The sequence below is a fragment of the Tursiops truncatus genome, chromosome 18 (genome assembly GCF_011762595.2).
Source record: "Tursiops truncatus isolate mTurTru1 chromosome 18, mTurTru1.mat.Y, whole genome shotgun sequence".
Classification (NCBI taxonomy): domain Eukaryota; kingdom Metazoa; phylum Chordata; class Mammalia; order Artiodactyla; family Delphinidae; genus Tursiops; species Tursiops truncatus.
The window spans coordinates 73,808,019-73,831,045 of NC_047051.1; the positions used below are offsets into that span (position 1 = coordinate 73,808,019).

The window sequence follows — 23,027 nt, forward strand, 5'->3', positions numbered from 1 at the left end:
GTCTGATTAATCGATGGCAGTTATCATCACTGTTGTTAAAACATGAATAAGTAAGCAAAGTCTTTTAAAAAAATGATATCTTCAAAGCTAAAATTTAGCCAAAGAGATTAACATATCAAAATAAAGAATTTACCATAGAATGGATAAATAACAAGGTCCTACTGTATAGCACAGGGAACTATATTCAATATCCTATGATAAACATTAATGGAAAAGAATATGAAAAAGAATATGTGTATAACTGAATCACTTTGCTGTACAGCAGGAATTAACACAACATTGTAAATCAACTATACTTCAATAAAATAAATTTTTAAAAATAAAAGAATTTACCAATCAGAAGAGGTGTGGGGTTTATCAGCCTAGAATTAATCATTAAAGAAAGGAAGGCAAAAGACATAACAGGCACGTACCTAGAGCAGAATCCAGAGCATTACTCTATGTGAGTCACACAACTTACGCTTCTTCCTCTGCTTCCATGATCTCAAAACAACCTTGAGATTGTGATTTGGTTTCACCAAAGGTCTGACTACAATAACAGAAAATGCTGGCCATGCCAACTTGAGAAATCTGTTTTCTGTTCGAGTGGTATTTTTATTGAAGTTTAATAAATACTCACTTAAAATTTATATATAGTTTCTTATGACATGGTTTAACATGATCATACCCTCAATTAAAGTCAAATTCAAGTTTCTAAGCGTATCGACCTTAAGATTACACCCTAGGCCAGGAAGAATTTAGCAAAAATATCTGTCTGTTGATTTATTTCACTTCTCTCACAGGGCCTGGTGCCTGATGGCCCACCACACTCCTGAGGGAATGATTCAGCTGTACAGCTTGGTTCATTCTACTTCGTTTACGTTCATAATCAGCTGCAGTAAGTAAGATGGAACGATGACCAACTTCAGCAAAGTCTCTTAACAAACATGACACTATTGATCTTCCAATCCAAGATGGGGAAGTTCTGTAGCATGAATTACCACCACGGTCAAAGGAATACCAACACTGGCTTTCACTGCAACTAAAACTCAGATAAAACAGAAATATAATAATCCATGATTTTATCATTTTTACATAACTTTGAAGCAAGGTTTTCTTCCCACCTGCAGAGAAGTTTATACAGAACAAGACTAAAGGTAGGAAGTATTCTGATATAGTACGAAGAGTACTTGATTGAGAGTTAAAAAACCAGGAGAGAAATCTGCTCTCACCTCTGTCATATACTAGCTGTGTGATATTAGTCAGACTGCAGACACTTGCTAGGACTCAGTTTCAATAAATGTTCATGAGACTGTTGGGTTAGATGATTATGAAAGTCTCCTAAAGTTCTAAAATCCCCCCTGAAACTGCTATTTCTCCTTAGCCAAAACAGATTTGATCTTATTTCTCACTCCCTTTTTATTTCATAATGGGGTTTGCATAGATAAATAATAAGAAGTAATAAAATATTTATCGTGACCTATGTCTATTTAAATCAGGGAATTCCTGTTCTTGAACATAGCACCAATATTTGTTATTTATTATAGCCAGCAAGGCAGAGCAGTAATTCAGATCCTGGCCAGCTCGCCCCAAGGTGCTTAATAAATATTGATGACCCAATCTGTGTCTAAAGAAAACAGATATTCTCTTGGGGGGAAAGAATCAGGTTTCCTTTCAAGACATTACGGGAAACATTGTTACAGAACTTGATTTTTTATTGCTTAGCACTTTGTTTTAGCATAGACTTTTTGAGATCTACTGTTTTTTAATTCATCCACGGCTGCATATTAGCAGAGTTATTCTCTATTTACCTAAGAATTTTACTATCAAAAAGCCTGGATTCTTCAGGAGTTATTTTCTCCATCTTTGCTGCAGATGCACTAAAATTCTGAAGCTTCTTCTCAATGTTAATTGGAAAGTAACACTTGGTGTAATAACTCTTTAAACAGGGACCTTCAAGCAAGTATTCATATGTTTACCAAAATCAGACTGAATGAAGATTAAATGTTCTGTTCTTTATGCAGGCATTTGGCCATCTTTCTCAGGTAGAACAAGTTTCTATTGTAATAAACATAGCTAAAAGACCACTGTGGCTTCTACATTCTATCAACATGTTTGTGAACATATATACCAGGATCCAAACCCAAAGGCACAACATTTGGCCTTCACAGTAAATCAGCAGTGAAATTAAAATTGCCTAAGAATATACAACATGGAGTTGTGTTCAATAATGTACAAACTGTAGAAGCTCCATTGCTGGTCCTCTGTTCCAATGTCCATAAGAAGGTCTACAACCACAGAGTAAAGTCAGGGCTCACAACCTATGACTTGCCAGGGATGGTAAGAAGGGGGGCTATTGAGATGCCTATGCCAGTATCCACCAAAGCACCACCACCTAGGATTGGTAAGGACATTTCCAGAGTCACCAAGCACAGATTCAGGGCCAACAGTATGGCTGAGGCAGTGTCCTAGAGTCATTGCTGTTACCCAACACACTCAACTCAAAACAGAGTGGATTTTATTTGTTTTTATCCTCACTTTCCCAGTCCCTCCCTCCTCCCAGTTACCGGGCTCTGTTTTGCCCTGTATCTTACATACTCCCTTATTCCTCATCCCTATTCTGGATCTCTACCCAGACAGCCTGGGAAAATCTTGCCTTGCTCTGAAAAGCCTATTTCCTTCCCCATTGCTCCTGTACTATAAAAAACTATTATTTCAATAGTAGCTATTGTTAGATCATTTTACTATGTTCCAGATACTTTTCCAAGTACTTTCCATACATTAACTTATTGAAGACTCACAATAAATCTATAAATCAGTATTATTAATACCTCTATTAGCAGCTGAGGAAACAGAAAAAGAATAAAAATCCTCCCAGAGTCTTAGTATGTGAAGAACCTGAGATCTGAAATCATACAGTGGGGACCCAATAATACTCTTCACTAAACCCTATTGCTTTACTGTATCACTGTGTGATATGAATTATTTAAAATTTATTAAAATTTGTTGAGACTTGCTTTATGCATTACTCAGATGATTTTTAAGTGAAAATATATAATTTAGAAGTGTGTAGGGGCTTCCCTGGTTGCGCAGTGGTTGAGAGTCCGCCTGCCCATGCAGGGGACACGGGTTCGTGCCCCGGTCCGGGAAGATCCCATATGCCGCGGAGTGGTTGGGCCCGTGAGCCATGGCCGCTGAGTCTGCGCGTCCGGAGCCTGTGCTCGGCAACGGGAGAGGCCACAACAGTGAGAGGCCCGCGTACCGCAAAAAAATAAAAAATTAAAGTGTGTATATTTTATAAGTTATACACACACTAGTTTTATGTACAGGTTTTAACAAATCAGACTTGCTCATTGTGTTGTTCAAATTTTCTTTATCTTTGCTTACTTTTTATTTTCTTCACCTATCAATAATTGACAGATATATGTGAAATCTTCCATTATGATAGCAGAGTTCTATAGTTCTATCAATTTTGTTTTGTTACTATGTTAGGCTTTTTTGTCAATTGCACACAATTCTAGAATTATTATAGCTTTCCGGTGAATTTCAGTGAACTCAGATGGGAAGAAAAACATTGATTAAACTGATTCATACTCAAGTGTAAAGAAATCCCACTTAAACTTTCCAAAATTACTCAATTTTGAATCAAAAGTAATCTTTTATTCAATAATTGGAATAAATATTTACTTGTGAATATTTTTAAAATTTGTGGATGGAAATATTTTGTGTTGTTTCCTGAACTGCTTGAATCTCATCAGGACTTTGATCTCAAAGAAAGCTGGCTTCAGGCTCACAGAAGTTGCCTTCATCCAAACCAATACTTCTCCGAATTCTATCCACTCTAAACCGTTCTACTGAAAGATTAACATTCCTACAATTCATTCATGAATTTTATTTTTTCATTGTCCATTGAACACAATAGGTGTCATGATAGTCAGTGCCTTTACAATTTGACTTCAATTTCCATCTTAAGTCCTTTTGCTTACACTTATCTCATGCCATAATCAAAGCATTATTTGCTGCACTCTGATGGTGATTTCATTTTCTCCCTTAAGTCCACATGGTTCTTTCTGTTTGCAAGGCTCGTTTTTTCTCCATCTCTGTCTGTAAAAATTTGCTAACCTGTGCAGCTAATTTCAAATGCTGCTTATTTTGTGAAGCTCAAACCTTCCACCAGATGGGATCTTACTTCTACTCTACTGAAACTAGGTTGTCTTTCAGCTGTTAGTAAATGAACATCTATCCTTTGGTTTGGTTAACTGTTATGTTTGTTTTACCTCCCTCTGCCCCATTAAACTCTAGGCATTCTGAGTGCAAAGAGTATCTTACTTATTTCTCTATTGCCTCAAACACCTAGCTCAATAAATATTTTTTCAAAAGGCTTGTATTTTTCCAAGGTGGTCAAACTCTAGTGTAAATCTAATCTTTGAAAAGCACACTTAGAAGCCAGTGAAGAGTCTTGTATGCCCATATTCTATAATCTACACATTATATCTTTCAATTTTGTTAGACACAGATGACTACAATTCTGTCATGTAATAATCCCCTCTTCTGGAAAATAACTATTTAGGACAAAGTTGTGTTTCTTCAAGAAGAGTTCTGGACTTTTTTTTAAATAAAATGACTCACTGTTAAAATGTATATATGACTCTACCGAGATTGTAAAAAATAAATTTTTTTAAAGTCTTAAGATTAAAATATTTAATTCTAAATTTAATTATTTCTTATTTGTTTCCTACATACAATGAGTAGTATATTTCATAGAATTATTTTATGTCTCACCAAATATTTTCCCTGTTCTAATTAGAAACATCTAATGAGAAACATCTTAAGTGAATCAGTTATTGAAAGAGCTTATGCTATTTCTGTACATAATGGTTTCAATTCTAACAAAATAACAAAATTGAATTTCAGCTACAATAATTTAACTGCTCTTCCCCACCTCTGTGAAAAACACCTCCAGTTTGCCTGCTTCTTTTAGGGGATCAAATTGAATTTTTTATGTTAAATTTCCACTCAGAAAGAGGAAAAAGCTGGAGAAAATGAAACCGGAAAATTCTATCAAGTAATGGTCCTTCTGCTGTCTTAGTAGGTAATTTTATAGCCTTTGTTAATCTGAAGTGTATAAAAATATTTCAGTTGCAGCTTGTGGTTTATAAGACACAAAATGCACTTTTCTTTTACGTTTATTATGTACAAATGTATACTTGGCAGTTTCATATAACTATTTTCACAAGTTCCACATCTTGTTTAACATAAAGAGCACAAAGGAAACCTCAAAGGAATAAACGAACAAGCCTTCATACTACACATGCACCGGCTATTTTTGTTAAATATATGGCATTTATTTGCTGATAGTTATTCTCCATGAAGTCATATCATTAAATTCCATGTGTGTCTATTACCACTGACTCTCCAGTGTCTACAGCACAGTCCCTTGCAGAACAGAAACTCCTAATAAACATTTGTTAACTGACCTGACGATTAATTAATACTCATTAGTAAGGAATAGTTTTTGATCAGTAGCATTGAATGCCCTCTGGTATGTTACTTAATGTCATGAATATTTAATTGAAGCTAATGATAAGAATTAGAAATGTTTGGCATAAAATATTAAATACGAAAATATCTGTGCTAAAACTGGGGTACAAACTGCACACACATTATTTGATTTACTTACGTTATTTGTAACTAGCTGGAAAAGGCCACTTAGTCCCTGGGGAAAAGTGCCAAATAACATTAAATATATGTGTAATATGCACCTGGGACTCAATGTGAGGAGCTGCCATTTGTCACATTAGGATAAAAGATGACCAAAATGGTGAGTTGCACAACCATTATTACACTTCCAAACATCTGATCACCTGATCCATAGAATGCTGTTCTTGAGAGATGCTCCTTGGAAATCAATTTAGGAAATGCCTCAGGGGATAATGTTTATATATACATACGGCACATGGCATATTAAAACCCTAAGAAAGCTTTTTAACATTGTCAGTAACATATTTTGGGAAATCTGTGTTTTAAGACGATTTTCTCTTAATAAATTAAAAAGGAAAGAATCTGTAATGATGGAAAAAATGTTGAGTTGTGTAGGAATTCACTGCCAAGTTCACCTCTGCATAGAGAACTATCACTGTCTCAACTGAACCACCAGAGCTGCACTGTATAACAGAAATGCAGGGCAAGCCACTTAGCAATTTTAACTATTCTGGTAACCACATTAAAAAAGTATAAAAAGAAACAGGTGAAATTAATTTTAATAGTACATTTTATTTAACATAATATATCTACAATAAAATCCTATCATCTCAGCATGTCATAAAAATAAGAATTATTCCTGAGATATTCTGCTTCCTCTTTTCATATAATATCTTTTAAATCTTGTATTTTACATTACATCTTAATCATATGCTAAAATTTCAAAGGTCAAATACAGTCCTAGCAAAACAATGAAAATATGTTTACTGTAAGATTATTTTACACTGCATCAGTTTTTAAATTTAAGTTGATTAAAATAAAATGAAACTGGAAAGGAGCATTCCCTCCACCTCACCCCATTTCAAGCGCTCAGTCGTCACACGTGGCCAATGGCTGCCCTACTGGAGAGTGTAGGTGTGCAGACTCAACACATCATCTGCATGAAAATACAGCCAGTTTACCATAATGCCATTATCCAGTGAGACTAGAAAATATGGTAAGAACTTTAAGCTGTCCAACAGGAGGGTCTATCTAGGTCCTGCATAAAGTAACCATGGGAATCAAATTTCTCAAGGAAGAGACACAAGGAATTATTTAGCCAATATTTAACTCATACTAAATTGAGCTACATCACATTTTTAAAAGTCTCATCATAAATTTCATCCATTTAACTTTTTATATCTGGATGTGTTTTAGAATGAAACTAGATAATATAATTCCTACCTTTGTGGAAAAGGAAAGGAAAGAAAAAGGGAAAAAGGAAATAAAAGTTATTATTTGGGGGCAAACCCTAGCCATTACAATATTATTCTGGATTTCTTTAACATGAAAAATAAAAGAGAACAAAGAAAAGCAACAAACAAAATAAACTCACAAATAATGATGTTATAGTAACAGGTAACAATACTTTTAAGTAGATACAGCTTTCCACTAAAATAATAATTATTCTGTACTCAGTTGACAATTCTAGGAGATAATCATAGATCTTAAATGATATTTTCTCAAATATTAACATGGAAGTCCTTTCCATTAAAAGATCACAAAATACAATATTAGAAAGTAAACTTTCTTAAGGATTTTCTTTCATTCAAAAAGCTAAGAGGTGTTAAATTTGAAATAACTAATTTTTTTAATCTGCTTTATAAGGCAGGGAACCAAAAAAAAAAAAAAAATTCCAAGATAGAACGCCTCCTGTAAAGACTACATCCTAGAGTGCACAGGTGAAAGTCCAATGGGTGCCAAACTTAATTTGGAAGCCTCTTGACTGATGATAAAACAGAGCAGAAATTGATTAATCTCTGTGAGCGACAACGCTGGTGCTATTAAGCATTCTAAAGTGGCAACTTCATTTCCTCCAGGGCAAAACATACTTAGAAAGGAAAAGCTGCTTTCCCATAAAATAATCTGTTTTGTAGGCTTAGGAGGTTTCAGCTGGATGACATGCCTTAACCTTTCTGGAGTGGGTAAATTGTCGTAAAGCTCATAGCAAAACAGCAGAGTATGCTCCAATAATATTTCACATTGCTTTGCTCAGGGTAGAGGTAAGAGAGAAGCTGCATTTGTATGCTTATGGAAGCCTTCTTTCAGGTTAAAATTAATGGGAAACTGACCTTGAAGAATATCTGTTTCGTAAAGAATTGGAGAACATTATTTAGATTAAAAAATAATAGCTGGGCTTCCCTGGTGGCGCACTGGTTGAGAGTCCGCCTGCCGATGCAGGGGACAGGGGTTCGTGCCCCGGTCCGGAAGCCTGCGCGTCCGGAGCCTGTGCTACGCAGCGGGAGAGGCCACAACAGTGAGAGGCCCGCGTATCGCCAAAAAAATAATAGCTATATGGTGCCAAACAACTGGTCTTTGGATTAAGTACACACAAAAATTAACTGGCTTGACTATTTTAGGTTAAAAATATCTATTCATATATCAATTACAAAGTTAGATCAACTCATCTCATACATGCACAATTTACTGAACTAAAATAAATAATTCCTTTTTAAAACAGATCTAATTAATTTCAACAGACTTTTCTATCGTATATATCACCTGGTGAATGGTACTGAACATGTACAATTTCTAGTCCTATTAAGATACTACCCTATAAAATATTTATGTCTCAAATGCTAAATCATGATGAGGAATATAATGCAGAAATTCATAGCTATATACCCTATAAGTGACTGCCTATCCCAAAATAAACTTGAAAGAAATACAAACTTACTCAAAGTTTTATTACTGAATATAAGGATATTACACATATATATTACACATAGTTATCTATAATATATTTATATACATTTACAATTTATAATAATATAGAATGAAATTCATCCAAAGTGCTTAGAATTTTTGCACATGGTAACAAAAATATAGATTTTAAGTTTTACAAAGTATATTCACATTTACTATTGTATCAAATGTCAAATTTTTTCAAAATGCCAATAAATGTAAGAAAGATTCAATCATTGTTGTCTAATACACAATGAAAAATATTAAATGAATCAAATTTAGTAATTAACGGCACGTCAGATGTTTTGACTACCTGTCCAATGCTATATCTACTATACACATTACACAACACCATCTTTCTCCTTTTCTCTACAATAGATTGCCAGTCTATTGATTTTCTAATTGCCTTTCACCATCATATCAGCCAACATTTAGACTCTGGCCATTAACATAATTATTATGTGTTTAAAGATGAAAACAGATTTTTATGAGACTTAGAGCTGCTTTTTAAGTCACTTGGTTACGCTCTAAACCCTTCCAAGTAGATTGCAGGCTCAACCATTTGTTCATGGTCAACTCATCACCTTTATTTAAAGAGTCAGCATAAGAACAAAACTGCTTTCTTCTGTAAAGCAAAGCTCAGTGTAACCATGGGTCTCTCTTTGGCCATCCACCCTTTGATTTAGATTTTTTTCCTCTCTTCCAAAGGCCATTTTTAGTATCTTGACACATTTCTAACTTTTTTTCTAACCCCAAATTGGTTGCTGCATTTCTTGGCAGCAAAATAATCAATCTTTTTTTCTTGTTACTGTCTTAATTTAAATAATGCATTTGATCATGACAAAAACAATGCAGCCATTTCTTGAAGATGTGGAACAGATGAAGAAATACAGAGCAGCGTTCGCCAAAACTTCAAAAATTCACATATTTATGGAGATTGAACTTCAACAAAGGTGCCAAGAACACACAATGAGAAAAGGACAGTTTCTTTGGTAAGTGGTATCAAACTGGTTTTCCACATGCAGAAGAATGAAATTGGACCCTTATTTCACTCCATATACGAAAATCAACTCAAAATGGGTTGAAGACTTAAATGTAAGACCTGAAACCATTAAACTATTGAAAACAAAATATAGGGGAAAAGTGTCTTGACATTGGTCTAGGCAATGATTTTTTGGATATAACCCCCAAAACACAAGCAACAAAACAAAAATAGAAAAATGGTATTTCATTAAACTAAAAAGCTTCTGCACAGCAAAGGAAAAAAATCAACAGAGTGAAGAGACAACCTACAGAATGGGTGAAAATATTTGCAAACCATACATCTGATGAGTTAATATTCAGAATATATGAGGAACTCAAACAACTACATAGCAAGAAAACAAATAACCCAACTAAAAACTGGGCAAAGGACCTGAACACACATTTTTCCAAAGAAGACATACAGCCAGCGAACAGGTATATGAAAAGGCTCTCAACATCATCAGGGAAATGCAAATCAAAATCACAATGAGATATCTTCAAATACCTGTTAAAAGTAGCTACTATCAAAAAGACAAGAGATAGCAGGTACTGGTGAGGGTGTGAGAACACGGGAACCCTGGTGAACTGTGGTGGAATGAATACACATTGGTTCAGCCATTATGGAAATCAGTATGGGGATTCCTCAAAAAATTTAAAATAGAACTACCATATGATCCAGCAATCTCATTTCTGGGTATATACCCAAAGGAGATGAAATCAGTATCTCAAAGAGATGTCTTTACCCCCTGTTCATTGCAGCATTATTTACAATAACCAAGATATGGAAATCACCTAAGTGTCCATCAACAGATGAATGGACAAAGAAGATGTGATATCTCTATCTCCATCTATCTATCTATCTATCCATCTACCTTCATCATGAGAAAGAAGTAAATACTGCCATTTGCAACAACATGGATGAACGTGGAGGATATTATGCTAAGTGAAATAAGTCAGACAGAGAAACATAAATACTGTCTGATCTCACTTATATGTGGAATTTTAAAAAAATGTCAAACTCACAGGTACAGAGAGTAGTACATTGGTTACCAGGGGCTGGGCTGAGGGAGGAGAATGAAGAGATGTTGGTGAAAGGGTACAAGTTTGCAGTTATGCAGGATGAGCAAGGCTAAAGTACAGACATGATGACTATATTTAATAATACTGTACTGAACACTGGAAATATGATGAGAATAGATTTCAGGTACACTCTTCACACACACAAAATGGTAACTATGTGAAGAGATAACATGTAAATTAGCTTGACTGTAGTAATCACTTCACTATGTATATCAAATCACTATGTTGTATACCTTAAATATATACAATTTTTATTTGAAATACTCATTACAAAAAATGTTGAGCAGATGATTAAGGTATACCAAGCTGTGTCTGCCAAAACTTCAACCTGGCAGACTTTTTTTAAATACGTAAGACTGATACATTTTTTATTTATGTCAAGAAGGAAATACGACATACTAATGATACACAGAATACACCCTGAAAAAATTTTTATGCTCAATTTTTTTGACAGCCTGAAAACATTGGCAATAAACTTTAGAATGGGTGAAGGAGGTTAAGAAGTTCAAACTTCCAGCTTTAAAATAAATTTAAGTCAAGGGGAGGTAACGTACAGCACTGTGACTATAGTTAATAATACTTCAATGTATATTTGAAAGTTACTAAGAGAGTAGTTCTTAAAAGACTTTATCACACACAAAATATTTTGTAACTATGTATGGTGCTGGATGTTAACTAGACTTATTGTGTTGATCATTTTGCAATATATACAAACATCTGTATGTACAACATAATGAAATTAACATGTTATATGTCAAATACAGCTAAATAAAAAATTTTAAATGAAACTACAGATATACATCACCATTATTTTGAAAGTTCTCAACAGAATGCAGTACTGATATAATTGAAAAGGATAATATAAAGTGTCGCCTTTAGGTTCAAAAAGTTAACTGCACAGATAAAGACGTGGAGTGGCAGAGCTGAGAGTTTCTTCTGAGTGCAAGATGAGCAAACAGAATGATAATGCTGACAAAAATACCTAATGCAGTATTTGGCTGCACCTTCCCAGGACGCATGTCCAAACAGGAGAAGACTACACTTTAGAGCACTGTGTTCAATTCTGATATAACATTTTACAAAGAGATATTGACAAAATAGAGGTCACAGAGAAGGCTGCTTTCAAAATTTTGGTCTGCTGACCATGAAGAGATTTTTCTGTAATCCACGGAAAAAAGTGAAAAAAATAAGGACTATATTGTGCAGAGTTTTGCTACGTATGATAAAATTAAGTTGCTGTCAGATAAGGGCTGTTTTATTCTGAGATTATTTTTGTCCTACTTTTGAAGTGAAAGTTATATTTTTATTTATGTAATAACGGTGAAATTAGATACATGACAGTGATTTTTAATGCAATTATTTGAAAAGTCTTTGATCTAATTTGCATTTACTGGTCCTTTCCTGGGAACTCATCCAAAGAAAGGATATCAGAGTACTTAGAAATTTTATACAGACAAAAATACACACAGAAATAATTTATACCATGTATGGAACATTTGAAGAATATAAGCTTAGAAAAATACCAAAGTTCTAAGCAGAAGTTAAAAATGTGTTCCCAGTTTCCTAGTTTGGGGTCAGGGATGGACAAACAAGTAGACCACTGAATGGTTCTCCTCTGATTTCCAATCAATTCAAGATAAAAGGGCTTTCCAGATGCTGTTTTGAAAATTTCAATGAAGAAAATTGTCAATAAATGAATTTAAACAAAACCTGGATGGAAACCAGAAAAGAGACAGAAGATTTCTGTCCTTCATATGAAAGTTGAAGAAGATGGTTCTTAATGATGTTTTCTTTCTAAGACCACACCATTTTGTAGTTAACTACTTTAAGAAGTGTCTTTTCACATTTGTCTTCTAAATTGACTTGAGTATTTTCAGCCTACCAATATTTATAAAAATAATGCCTTTATATACCTAAGCTATTAGAAAGGTGAGAAGATGTAAGTACTATGCAGTGGTGGCAAGTAGAGCTCTCTTCCTTCAATTTTTGGTATTTTCAATTTTTCTCATTTTTTTTCTGGGATTCTTTTTCATGAAGAAGTTACAGTCTTCTGGTCAATTGATAGGTAGTATCAATCCTGTGTGTCTCCTATGGTCGTTGTTGAATATAATTTCAAATCTCAGCTCTAAAATTGTTGACCAATTGAAATGAAATATAAGGGCAAAGAGTTAAAGAGATACATTTCAGCTTTATAACAAAAACAAGGGATCTAGTTACTTGTGAGAACTCTTGAGGCTACAGAAATTTTCCAGTAGCTGTTATCACATATGGGAGCTAGGGCTCAAGAGATAGAACTTGTCAAGTATTTCCTGAGTAAATCAACTCCCCAAACCAAAAAGAAAGAACAAAATCTTTAAAGATAACAAAAACATTTTGGGGGCTTCCCTGGTGGCGCAGTGGTTGAGAGTCCGCCTGCCGATGCAGGGGACACGGGTTCGTACCCCGGTCTGGGAAGATCCCATATGCCGCGGAGCGGCTGGGCCTGTGAGCCATGGCCGCTGAGCCTGCGCGTCCGGAGCCTGTGCTCCGCAAACGGAGAGGCCACAACAGTGAGAGGCCCGCGTACCGAAAAAAAAAAAAAAAAAAAAAAAAAACCAAACAAAAAAAAAAACATTTTGTGTGTGCGCTGCCAGATCCCTCTGCCAAGGGCTCTGCTTAGATCCCATGACTTTCCACACACAGTCTTACCTTTCACTTTCACTTTCTAAATAAAATGCAGAGTTTCTAGTTTAGCCTCTGACACTTACAGAAGCTATAGCTTCAAATCGTCTTCTCTCCACCATTTTCCTCAGTGGAACTATTTCCTCTCCAGTCCTCACCATTTTTGGTTTTCTTGTCTTTGTTCACACTGTTGCTTCCAATTAAAATGTTCTTGTTTTCTTCTACCTGTTGGAGTGTCGTGTATCTTTCAAGGATCAATTAAATACCAGTTTATCCAAAAAGAAAAGTCTTTTTGATTACTCTACCCAAAGTAATCAGGGGCTCTTCTGTTACATTTCATACGGGGATGATTTCTGTTCAGTTTATCTTGCACACTATATTACAAATGCCCAGAAGGCAAGAATTGTTCTCTATTTATCCCTCTAACTGCCACGGCTCCTATAATGAACTGAGGTTGATAGACAAAACTATTAGAGCTGCTCAGAATTGATTCTAAGTATGTTTGAGTGCTCATGTGTTTGCACATATGTACACTCGCAGGGAAAAGTTACAGTCTGCCGCAGACTGAGAACTGACCCAAAGTTTCAGCCGGTAGAATTTCTCTCAGAACATAAAATCTTTAGCAGTGCCACTGGAAGCCCTTTTACTTAAGTAGCAATGGAAATCAGATCCAGCAAATTCACTTGGCCAAAATTTTTATTTATATACAATTCTACTACAGTTCTGTAGATTTCTAGGACTACAAATGTGACAACTAAGGACAAAAGGGTCACTAATGAGAAAGAACCTACTTTCAGCAATATTTAGGCCTGCTACACATAGAGTATCTAATGAAATCTTGCCTTTTAGGTTACTAAAGACGTTATGTTTAATGTTTCTTTGTAATATTCCATCTGTGTGACTCCGGAGTAAAATCTCCATCCACCAGGTAGAAGTTAGAAGACTTTGTTATGAAAAATATTAAATGACTTTTTCTAGGCACTCTAACTTCCCCAAAGCAACTGGCAATGTTTCAAAACCAAATACTAATTCACATCTCTACAAAGAGTACATTTCATAGAGATGTAGAACAGCCCTCAAACTTCAATATGCATAGAAAACATTAGGCTGGGGGTTCTCGTTAAAACTCAATATTTTTGACGAAGTAGTTGAGGGCAGCACCTGAATTCTGCATTTTTAACAGCTTCCCCTGGGTGATGCCAATGTTGCTGGTCCACGGACTGTACTTTGAGGAGGACATATGTAGAGTACTAGAATCAAGCATAAGGAAATATGACATGAGTTTAATGTCAGTGCATATAAAGCACTAATACAGACACACATAAACCGTAAATACATAAAGTCATGATGCAGGCTCCACATTTAACAGAAAAGAAAATAATCGTTAGCCTAGGCAGGCCTGACACAGCTTCTGTACCCTCACAGTTGTCATTTAAAAATGTTTAGCCCTTATTCAACATTCACGCTTAACTGTATTGAACACGTCCAGGGATTAGTTACCGTTAAAATCATTCCTTGTGGCCCATAAACCATGAATATCAATTTTCACAAGTATGTCACGGGTCAGAGGCAATCTTGAAAGGGTGCAAGGAAAGAGGGTGTGTGAGCCGTGAAGACAACAATTAACCTCAAAAAGAAGATGTGCACTTTCTCTTTCACACAATAAACAAGGACAGGAGACTCAGTGCTTTGTGAAATTAATTGTTTGGTCAAATACGAAGGTTTAAGGATCTGATTTTGTTGTAATGACATTAGATTCACTTGTCACACAAATCTTCACAATTAGTCTCATGAATTCTTTGATGCACTACTGTCATAAGTTTCATTTAATAAGTTCATATTAAAAGCTACAAATTGACATGTGCCTTAACTTCCAGTTGTCCCTCATTATAAATATTCATCCAATGGTACTTTGTAAAAGAAAAAAAAATTATACACAGATGTGATTCCAGACTAAAGACTCATATTAGCACAAAGGCCTTGCCCTATTCAAGGTGTGATGAGACTGGAGACATGGTCCACACCTTTACACAAGGAGCAAGGCCAGGAGGCAGTACATGCCGGTGCAGAGCCATGAGAGAGAAAACAGGAAGGTATGAAGCCTGCACGATCCAGCTGGTCAGGTGAGATCACCACTGTAGCAGCCCGAAGGAAGGAAGGCCTTCCACGCATGTTACTGCAGCGGGAGGAAGGGTGGGAGATTTGTGGCGAGGATGAACATAACCTTAACGGAGGCTTTATTTGGGGAGATGAAGAGGAACATCACGCACAGCTTCACACTCCAGTTAACAGCTTTGGCCTTGATTTTGTTCACTCGACAGATACTATTGAAAGTCTATTTGAACAGTAAGAAGCTAGAGATCTGTAAAAATGCAGCCCCTAACTATAAAACCCTTTGAATTTTGTCTCATAGATAGTAAAGAATCATTATAGATATAAAGAGTTGAACGTATCATTACTCCCAAAGTATCTCTTTCATTTTGAAAAACTTAGGTGAATATATGTTTACATGTACACACGCACACACATACACATATACACACATATTTCCCCTTATGTAATTGATTAAATTATTGATTTTGTCACTGAAGAACAGACCTGTTCTAAGACTTTAAGATGACTTCTTAGTTTTATTGGCTGATCAGTAAAATAAAGCATCTGTCAAGTCAATCACTTGACTGTTTTGAAGGTTTATGTTTTTTTTCCAAACTGGATGCTTAAAGGATTTAAACAGTTTGAAAAATTCTGTAAAATCATCTTGAGTTTTGTGATATGTCACCCTTAATGATAATGGCTCGTGCATAATCTCTTTTTTGAACATTATGAATGGTATTAAATCATTTTCCACTACCAACTGTACAGGGACTAATCAGAGAGATAAATCAATTATCTCTGTATTTGGCTATTTCATTCATATATCCAACTGACAGTGGCAACTCCCCAACACCACCCTGCAAAAATGAAAAGAGGAAGTAACACCAAAATGCAGTTACTCTCTTATGTTATTTAGGCAATATAAGCAAAATAACCAATGAGAAATGGCTTAAAAAGATCAAAAGAATTCTGATTGGATTTTGATTTCAACCATACCTGCTTATCTATGTTATTCCTCCCTACTTCACTATTAATATGTGTGGATTTTATGCTGACAAAACTGATAATTTCCAAAACAATTTTTTTCCATTGCTGTATTGACATCATCCTATTCATCAATCTCAAATGATCAAAGCTATCAAATAATTCCGTTTTAAGTTCTATATAAAAGCACATTCATTATTTTATTATATGACTCATTTGCTGAGTCAATAAAAAGCATGTTATACTTGCCATACCTTTGGCTTTCCTAACAATGCATGTTTAAAATAATGTCTTATGCATAATGGAAAAAAAGGTTAAGTATGGAATCATTTTATTCAGTGTCTCAATAAAGAACAACAAAACCCAAAACCCTACCTCCAGGTTGCAAGACTCTAGGAAGCCACACTAGGTTACCTCGTCTGAGAGGGGCCGAGGATGACCTTTACAAATGATGTCAGTTTCCTAGTGGGGAACCCTGGGGGTCTCAGAGCAGGGATATGAAAGGTGCTTGTGGGGTTTTTGAGACTGTCCTCTTGGGTTGAGGAGTCAATTGCTTAAAAAGAGATGGCAAACTGCAAGGTTGGGAAAGCTACCTGCAGCTATCTTTGAAGAATACCCCTTTACCTTGGTAGAAATTGTTAGAGGGAATGGGTCCATGCCTGTCTCTCATTCTTGCACGTGAAGCTGGCTCTCATGAGTCCAGATCCATTTTCCAAATCGTCCCAGGGGACTAGCTGGTTTAGTTGGTGCCTGCCAGACGAGGAGCTAATCCCGGCACTTCAACTCGCATAGAAGCCATTAGCCAACACTCTACCTGCGTTTTCTCTGCCCTACCTGCTCAGTACCTCTTTCATCCTCTCTATGTGGAGCCTCAATTAGCTATCTTCAAATGGTATTTACTCTGCCTGTCTCTTGGGGACTTAATTGCTTGAAACTGTTGATGTCTTCCCAGAGGATCTGTCATTCTGCCCAGGACGCTGTTCTCAATCCTATTGGTTCTTTCCTCCAGGTAAGTTCTGCTGGGAATGAGAAGTCCATCCAGACACCACTATGCTGTTTCGTTTACGTGAAACCAGAGCAAGTTACAATAATAACTTCTTTGTCACGTTTTCTGGAGTGTGAAGTATCTATCTAATAATCTATAATTCCACTAACAGGCCAAATTATTTCCCATTCCAATAAACAACTGTGCATGACTAAAACAAATATAAAATGAATACAATCAATATAACATTATCAATAAAATGGTAGTAAAGTTTTGTAAATTTAAAGAGGGAAATAATTTGCATATCTTTTAAACACAGCAAGTGGAGAAAATAACAAAATATTCATTCTGTAGTAACTCTGCTTATAATTCCTGTCTATAAAATTTAACCCCATCACCATCTTTCATTCAATGAAAAGGGAAGGTCATATGAGGTTATATCTTCAGTAGACCCAATTAATTCTTATATTTTCTTTCTTTACTAAAACACAGATTAACAAAAAACAGATTTACACAGACTGTGCAACAATGGCAAATCCTCCTACAGGATGATTGCATTTGGCTCTTACTACTTATTATAGGTTGAATTGTGCTCTCTTCCCCCCCAAATATGTTGAATTTCTAACCCCTAGTACTTCAGAGTGTGACCTTATTTGGAAATAGGATCATTGTAAGTGTAATGTCAAGAGCAGGATGGGTCCCTAATCCAATATGACCACAGAAGATGGGCATATAAAGACACAGACCCTCAGGGAAAATGCCATGTGAAGACTTGTGAGGTAGAGGATTGGAGTGATGCATCTGTAGGTCAAGGGGCATGTGGGGCTACCAGAAGCTAGGAGAGAGATTGAACAGATTCTCCCTCAGAGCCTTCAGAAACAGTCAACCCTGCAAACAGCTTGGTTTTGGACTTCAAGCCTTCAGAACAGTGAGACAATACACTTCTGTTGTTTTAAGCCACCCAGTTTGTGGTACTTTATTATGAGCACTAGGCAACTGACATATGATTTAATACAGCTGATAAAAGGAGGTTCAATAGAGCAAAGGATAGTTCAGTCGCAGAAGGAAACCGTATCAAGTATACCGGCCTTTCAGTCTTTGTCAAATATACGTGACATATCTGACATACGTATATGTGTGCGTATTTACACACACACACACTCACGCGTACATGTATATACAGTCACTGCGTCAAGGTAAATTTCTCATTTTTTCTATTAGATACATTTGATTTACACACATATACATGTGCATAATAAATGCAACTATGGAAGCCCTGAGGAGGAGAAATAACTCCTTCTCTGGGGATCAAGGATGAGGAATATTTTAAATCAATGTGATGCTTGCTTGTGGGGCAAGAGAAAAGAAAAGATGTACAAGGAAGAATATGAGTAGAAGTAAGGGCAACATACCTCCTGGCGGGCCCTGGGCAGTCCCAGTTTATGTCTGTTGTACTAACTTAACTGCTAAGGTTCTCCTTCCACTTTCAAAAAGTCCTGTTGTGATGAAGAATTATATTTTTACAGGACAAGCGTTCTAGAAATACAATTTCTAGTTCCTCTTTGTACCCTAACTATTCTTATCTTCAGCAAATCACTTTGTACAATGGGAATTGTGATAGTCTAACCTTTCTCTCAAAGTCAACTATGAAATAAAAAGGATATGAAAAATGTGAACAAGCTTTCAAAGTTATAAGCATTATCTAAATGCCAGACATTTCTGCCACAATCCCAGGAAAGTACTAGCACTCAGTTACAGGAAGCCGTTTTCTTCTTGAATCTGCACCATTCTTCTACAGCTTGTACCAATTATATTTCATTTTCTTGGCGGCCACTGCAACATGCTCTTGACCTCATTCTATTGCACTAGTAGTTGCCTCTGACTTGCTCTAATTAAGGGGGAAGAAAGAGAAGACAGGAGCTAACATTTATTGAAAGCCTCCATCATTAGAAGCACTGAGCAAGGCACTTAACATTTATTATGACAGTAGTTGCTGTCATTTATTGAATTTTCACTACATACCAGGCATTGTACTAAGCAACTTTCATAGATTTAATGCTCATCATCCATATTTGAAATGGTTACAGTAATCGTTATTATATAAGGAAGTGGGGCCCCAACACTTCAAGCAATATTTCTAAACGTGACTTCAGATTCAAAATGTCTGATTCTACGAACAGTTCTGTTCTTTTGAACTGTGTGGCCTTGGACAAATCACTTAATATCCCCATTCTCTGTCCTCATCTGACAATGGGCATAATCATAATATCTACTGCATAGAGTTATTATGAAGATTAAATGAGTTAATATAAGTAAGGGCTAAAAAATACCTAGCATGTAATAAGTGCTCTGAAATGTCAGGGATAGCATCTTGCTACTACTATCACTATTGTCGTAATCATTATTACTGTCATCATAATTATCTTTATGTATTCAAGGGCATACAACCAGTAGGTGACAAAATAAAATTCAAATTTAGGCATTTTGAGCACTGACCCATTCATTCAATCAACAAGTATTTATTTAGTGTGTGCTATGGTGCCAGGAATAAAATGATGGGAAGGAATGGATGTTCTTATTTGTGTAGCACATTTTTAGTTTCAAAGACTCATATTCTGTTAGAAAAAATTTAAAGCCATTTTTGTGGCAGTTGGAAATATAAGGTGCACATAAGAACACATAGTTAGGTGTACATCTTCCACTCTAGGAGAGCCATGTAAGTCTATATGTGAAAGTTGAGTCATAAGTTAACAATACTAGAGGTGGGGGAAGAGTGTCCTAACCAATGGAAAGAACATAGACCAAAGTCCCGAAATGAGAGTTTGAATGGGTAATGGAAAGACGGTGTGTGCCTGGAGAGCAGGTTTTGAGATGGGTTAGAGAAAAATCAGAGAGCATAGGCAGGAGCTGGATGAAGAAAGTCTTATAGAACAGTGGTGGTCAGAGGTTGGAGAGGAGGGGGAAATGAGGAGTTGTTGTCTAATGCGTACAGAGTTTCAGTTTTGCAAGGAACATTTGTAAATGTTCTGGAGATCTGCTGCAGAGCAATGTAAATATACTTGATGCTATAGAACTGTACACTTACAAATGACTAAGAAGGTAAATTTTATGTTATAGGTTTTTTAAACACAATTTTAAAATCATTAAAAAAAGAAAGTCATAAATTTTCTTAAGGAGTTTTGATTGTATCTGAGGGGTACTGAGAAACTATTATGAGTTTTTCAGAGAGGGAACTGAAACAAGGAAAAGAATTACAGATTTTCCAGCCTCTGGATATCAGCCTTTGTAGATGCTGAAAAGAATAACAATGAACACATCTGTTCTGATAATTTTTTCTTCTTCTAATAGGTCTCAAATTTTAGCTTAAAGAGAGAAAAATGAATTCATCATTTATTCTGGCATCCAACAAATCATTTGAAACCATATATTTCATATATTTCGTAAAATCTTCTAAACATACTACAACAGAAACGAGAAAATGAGAAAATCAATATCCACACAAATAAGAGGTATCCATTTAAAGTGTTCTTAAACCCCCTCCTCTTCCCCCAAGAATTAGTCACCAATGGGATTTCAATGGCTGAAAATAGTGACTCTGGTAAATTAAGTATCACTAGATGCCATCCTCCATATAATGTCCACTTACATTCTTAAAATAGCTACTTAGTTGCCCTGTTATTATTTTCTTCAGACTAAATCACTGGTTCTCGGATGATGTACTTTTAGAACACCTGGGATCTATACTGAAGTTTTCCATACTGAAATTAAAAAAAAAAAAATGGCAGGCCTTTCCAGTTCACTGGGGAGAAAAATAGTAGATAGGGTTTCCATTTCAAGTTTTCTTCAAAAATATTTCTTGCTAAGCTCTGAGGTCTGTTTCTACCTGTCCTAAACAAACATTAATGAAAAAGCAGCCAATTGATATTACTGGAAAGTTTAGAAATAGCTAATTATTTCTGTCACTGACTTTGGGGTTATAGTGATATATGCAAAAATATAATATATACATTCTCCTAGTCAAATATTTACTATTTCATGTCACTGAATTAATAAAGCAATACTATAAAAAGTTATATAAAGACAGGACTACCAGATGTCCAGCCATTTGGGTGAGTTTTCCCACCACAGGCCAAGAGGTCTACCTTACTTGATCAAAAGCTGCCCCACCCCACTGGCACCCTGTCCTAATATTTTCTTCCTAATGCTTTGCACTGTACATTTAAATAAACATCATAGTCCCAGTAATTCGATCTTCTTAGTTTGGTCTTCAAACCTTTCCGGCCCCTGAGCTCTGGGAGAGCCTGCCAAGCAACATACTTTGAGTTACCATAACATCAAGGAACTTTCCCCACTGTGGTGACCATTTCGTTTTCTTTCTCACTTCTTTCAGCTGAGGTAGAAATATTATGAAACCTGGGCATGATAGGAAAGGAAACAGACTGCAATACACTACACCACCAAGGCAAAGCTTTATTATATACATAAAATCTGTAAATATGTCTGTATCTGTATATCTCTATATTGATGTCTATATCTAGATCTGTATCCGTTATCTCTATCCGTATCCATATCCGTATCTATTTATCACAGAGAGAGAGACTGAGATACCTTGACATCAATATCTGGTAAAATATCCTAATGAAGAGACTTTGTCTCATCTAGGTGACAGTAATGTTAAAAAAAAAATCAAGAAACAGAAAACCAAGTACATTTGACTTAAAAACAGCACCTAAAAATTCATGTGATTATGCCAAAATGGCCGTTCTGTGTTGTCAAACATGTAAAGCATAATAGCTAGAAGTCTCTTCTATCACAGAAATATTCATCAGATGACCAAGATCAATAAAGTCAGTGGAAACAGTGCAAAATACCCAGTGATGTATTGGGACATACTTTAACGGAGTTTACAATTTCTCCCGCAAAATATTCTCTGTGCCGAGGTCAACTATGTGATCTCAAGAGTCAAGTCCTTTAGAAAACTACATTTGATTAGTAATTTTCCAGCCACTGGACTGAAAGAACCAAGACAGATTATAAAGTGATTTATCTTACAACTCGGGAGTAGCTTATGCACAGAGGATATCAGTCCCTGCTTTTCAAGTCAGTGCAAATTACTGCATCCTTAACAATGTGTTAAACAAGAGCTGCTCCTCAGCCACTGAAAGAGCTACCTAGTAGGTATATTTGCCACTTCTCTGAATGAGAGTTATCACTGAATGGAAAGAAAATACGTTGCTAGGATTAGAATACTACAGAAATCCCCACCACCACATGCACAAGCAGCTTAGCAGAGAAGATACTGAAATCTCACAACTTTCTCATTTTTCAACTTTGTTGTGTTAATTGCAATTTACATATTTTCATTACACCACAATGTTCAACAAACCATAAATACCCATTTCCAAAGAGCTGGTATCATCAGAATCTGTCCTGAATGAATCCAGTCCAGTGGGGTTTCTAAATTTCTCCCTAAAATATTTATCTAACGACAAAATTCCAAGGCTCAATATCAGGTTAATGTGGATGGGACAGTATAGTTTGGTTATATAAGTGACAGCACACGAAAGTGTCACCTTATTTTGATTAGCTGTTAGAGCTGAGCACATAAACTTGCACACCCACTTACATAATATTTATCTATTTAGTTCCAACTATGTGTATGTATATAATAAATGTATATAGTATTAACATACAGTTAACACTATTTAAGAATAGATTTTGAAATAAGGATAGGTTTTAAAAATGAGGACAGATTTTTAAAAGAAATTAACTGGTCTCTCATAATACCATTTAGTAA

At 35.7% G+C, this 23,027-nt stretch overlaps 1 protein-coding gene and 1 long non-coding RNA gene across 2 annotated transcripts in view; both read right to left on the reverse strand.

The window, feature by feature from the left end:
* LOC141277005 (uncharacterized) overlaps positions 1–14,382 on the reverse strand; it is a 121,096-nt gene extending 106,714 nt beyond the window's left edge. Inside the window, exon 1 of the long non-coding RNA XR_012327525.1 lies at positions 14,329–14,382. This is a non-coding gene — a long non-coding RNA (uncharacterized lncRNA). The remainder of the gene's footprint in view (positions 1–14,328) is intronic.
* NALF1 (NALCN channel auxiliary factor 1) overlaps positions 1–23,027 on the reverse strand; it is a 585,420-nt gene that overhangs the window by 471,556 nt on the left and 90,837 nt on the right. The window lies entirely within an intron of this gene.